Genomic DNA, 4,545 nt, shown 5'->3' with positions numbered 1-4,545 from the left:
TCACCGTGCATTTTCACCACCCTGTGAAGTTAATCATAACTTATTTAATATGTAGCCTAATAAACTGAATGCTTTCCATGATGCCATGACATTTTTTATCTGACATGTACTTTTCAAGACTGGTCATTCAACTGACACTGCTCTTCTCTGTGTCACGGAGGCTCTCCGCACTGCTAAAGCTAACTCTCTCTCCTCTGCTCTTGTCCTTCTAGACCTGTCTGCTGCCTTTGATACTGTGAACCATCAGATCCTCCTCTCCACCCTCTCCGAGCTGGGCATCTCCGGCGCGGCTCACTCTTGGATTGCGTCCTACCTGACCGGTCGCTCCTACCAAGTGGCGTGGCGAGAAGCTGTCTCCGCACCACGTGCTCTCACCACTGGTGTCCCCCAGGGCTCAGTTCTAGGCCCTCTCCTATTCTCGCTATACACCAAGTCACTTGGCTCTGTCATATCCTCACATGGCCTCTCCTATCATTGCTACGCTGACGACACACAACTAATCTTCTCCTTTCTCCCTTCTGATAACCAGGTGGCGAATCGCATCTCTGCATGTCTGGCAGACATATCAGTATGGATGACGGATCACCACCTCAAGCTGAACCTTGGCAAGACGGAGCTGCTCTTCCTCCCGGGGAAGGACTGCCTGTTCCATGATCTCGCCATCACGGTTGACAACTCCGTTGTGTCCTCCTCCCAGAGTGCGAAGAGCCTTGGCGTGACCCTGGACCCTGTCGTTCTCCGCTAACATCAAGGCGGTGACCCGATCCTGTAGGTTCATGCTCTACAACATTCGGAGAGTACGACCCTGCCTTACACAGGAAGCGGCACAGGTCCTAATCCAGGCACTTGTCATCTCCCGTCTGGATTACTGCAACTCGCTGTTGGCTGGGCTCCCTGCCTGTGCCATTAAACCCCTACAACTCATCCAGAATGCCGCAGCCCGTCTGGTGTTCAACCTTCCCAAGTTCTCTCACGTCACCCCCCTCCTCCGCACACTCCACTGGCTTCCAGTTGAAGCTCGCATCTGTTACAAGACCATGGTGCTTGCCTATGGAGCTGTGAGGGGAACGGCACCTCCGTACCTTCAGGCTCTGATCAGTCCCTACACCCAAACGAGGGCATTGCGTTCATCCACCTCTGGCCTGCTGGCTCCCCTTCCTCTGCGGAAGCATAGTTCCCGCTCAGCCCAGTCAAAACTGTTCGCTGCTCTGGCACCCCAATGGTGGAACAAGCTCCCTCACGACGCCAGGACAGCGGAGTCACTCACCACCTTCCGGAGACATTTGAAACCCCACCTCTTTAAGGAATACCTGGGATAGGATAAAATAATCCTTCTACCCCTCCCCCCCCAAAAAAATAGATAAAAAAATTTACAACAAAAAAATTACACATTGTAAAGTGGTTATCCCACTGGCTATAAGGTGAATGCACCAATTTGTAAGTCGCTCTGGATAAGAGCGTCTGCTAAATGACGTAAATGTAAATGTAAATGTACTTTACTCACATAAAAAGGTTGGATGGAAACCATTTTGAGGATGCTGAAATTATATTTTGGACGAACGTGCGCATGCCTACAGGAGACGTTTGAAGTAGCCTAATCAGACTAAAGCATTGTGACTGGTTGTGTTTATGCCACATATAAAAGGTAACACATTTTTTATTAAACATTCAAATCACAGGGCTTTTGCGCCATTAATCAAATGACATTTCACTGCAGCTTAGAGTAAATTGTTGTACTCACTTGAAAACAATAATGCAATTATTCATTGCATTGTGGTGTTGTAGGCTAGTCTAGGTAGGATAATTGTATTGTCCCTACACAAAATCAATAGGGAGCTTTTTGAGCTCCATGTCTTCACTGTTCTTTCATGCACAATGTTGCACCTGGCCTCTCCACTGCCTATCAGCTATTCCTATTTGTTCTTGTGGATTCATATAGAAAATTGATTCATGCACAATGTTGCACCTGGCCTCTCCACTGCCTATCAGCTATTCCTATTTGTTCTTGTGGATTCATATAGAAAATTGATGCAGCTTTAAATAATTGTATGGTATGGTATGATTGCTAGTTAGCCTATTGCAGATCTGGACAAACGATCCACCTACCACTATTGTCACTATGAATAGTGGATATAAATCAGGATAGACAGTTAGACTGGTAGACTATATTGACCTGTGGTATAGTAAAAGTGTAGTGCATAAGGGAAGTACCAAAACACCTTTATATAGGGGAGGCAATGCAAGCAGATTAGGACATTTGGCAACGATGGAAAAAATGGTATATAGTAAAACCTGCAAAAGAGTGAATGTAAACCAGGGAAAAAAACGCACTACTCTCCCCTGTGTCTAATAGAGAACCATACAACCCTCCCCAAAGCAAAAAAAAAAGTTAGACAACCCCCCCCCCCCCCCCACACAGTACATTTGTAAATATCCCTTACACTTCAGACATATCTGCTTCCACAAACTGTATGACTGGTGTTCTCGTTTAATTTCCTACCTTACTTACTCTTCGTTCCTGAGAACAAATCCGACATTCTACTTTTACAGCTGATTCTGGATGGAACCATTTGGGATCTGAGGGGAATTATTTATCAAAAAGTTACACATTATCGCGTTTAGAGGAAATATAGACTAGCCTAATGCAATCTTGAACATGACTATGTTATTTTGATAACAGTAATGCAATATATTTTATTTATAATAACAACCTACCTGTGTATTCATGGGAAATAACGAAAAACAAATTCATTGTTTCCCCATGGCTAGACCATTCCAAAGCCAGCTGTTCATAATTTAGACCAAATAATATTTAGCGACGATAGCCGACTAGACGAGGACCACATCTCTATTAATTCGATTAATTTCTGCGGACTTGTGGAGAAGGAAATCGGTCAACCGAGATGTATGTTACTTTTTGCCTCTGACAGCTGGAACAGTTCACTGTAAGTAGCCTAGCTTACTACAGCAAAGGTAGACATGAATCTAGCAATATCCCTGTAGCCGACTGTTAGGTTGGTTTTATTTTGTTGCGGCTCTGATGCCAGTCAATGCGGCTGATGCTCTCTTCCTGTGTTATAAACAGTGGCATCCTATGTTATAGATGTGTAGGCCGAATAAAAATGGAATAGCGTTAATATGCTGCATCATATTTAGTGGTCAAACGTTTAACCTATTTCCTGTCAGAACCGCGGGACTGCGCGTTGACAAATGACGGGTGCGCGCTTCAGCATAGGAAAATGTGACACAGTCCATGCAGGACGTAAAACAGCTGTTCGTTTAAAATACAGCATTTTCGAATCTTGAGTGTCAGGGACAGTGTCAGGGTTATATTTTTGCCAAATGTTGTTTTAAAGGGCTTGAAGGACGTTCAGCTAGATGTAGGCCTATGTATGATAATAACAGTCAGTTTATTGTGAAAATATTAATCCCACAGCTGTCAAGTACAGAGGTTTCTGTTCTCTTATTTCTTGGAAATAAGTAGGCACCACTCTCTTTCTTCCTATTTTTTTCCCACCACTTTAGAGTTCAACGGAACATTCTAGAATGCACTGAACAAATCCTTAGAGATATTTATTTATTTCTCTCTCTCTCTCTCTCTCATGTGGAAAGGCTGCTGCTCCAGAGTCTTGACTATCCCTCTGTAGGCTCGAGTGTTTGTGTGTATGTGACATAGTGAAATGACTGATTATTACTATTTTAAGGATCTGGGGCACAGGAGGTTGGCTGTGGATATTAGAGTATTTCCTCCTCTCTCTCTCTCTCTCTCTCTCTCTGTCTCTCTCTCTCTCTCTCTCTCTCTCTCTCTCTCTCTCTCTCTCTCTCTCTCTCTCTCTCTCTCTCTCTCTCTCTCTCTCTCTCTCTCTCTCTCTCTCTCTCTCTCTCTCTCTCTCTCTCTCTCTCTCTCTCTCTCTCTCTCTCTCTCTCAGTGCTCATACAATGGAAACAGCAACCCTATTTTACAGTCCTGATAGTTGTTCAGAAAGTATGTGAACAATCACAACATACATGGTTCTTGATTGAATTACTCCCAAACGGTATGTTGCAGATCACCCCTTCTTTTCTCTACCAGCTAGAAATTAATTTTATGGAAGCAATATGGTCTTGCTAAGGCCTAGGTCTCACTGCAGTGATAATTCAGCTGCTCTATAACATTTTTTAATGTTTGTTATCAGATTATGTGAACTCTGACCTCTTGCGGTTTGTGTACTGATGATGAGGAAGCTAACTGTTCTAAACTGCTGACCCTTCCTTCTGTCTCTGACCAGGTCCAAGCACCACCATGCCTCAGGTACACAGCCTTGTTATACTTTGTTGTATTCTACATTATACTTCACAATATAAAGATACTCCCATAGAAATATAATGTATTTCTATGGATACTCCATGTCGAGTTGCTAGGTTACTAACTTAATGGTGGCTATTGTACAATATGAGAACTGATAGTCATATCTGTCTTTCCCTCTCTTTATCTTTCTCTCTCTGGCCTCCTCCCCCTCTCTCTTTGTCTTTCCCCCACTCTCTCTCCAGCCAGGTAGCAGTGGG

Source organism: Coregonus lavaretus, assembly GCF_964263955.1.
Source record: "Coregonus lavaretus genome assembly, chromosome: 1".
Classification (NCBI taxonomy): domain Eukaryota; kingdom Metazoa; phylum Chordata; class Actinopteri; order Salmoniformes; family Salmonidae; genus Coregonus; species Coregonus lavaretus.
Note: the sequence above shows the minus strand (reverse complement) of the source record.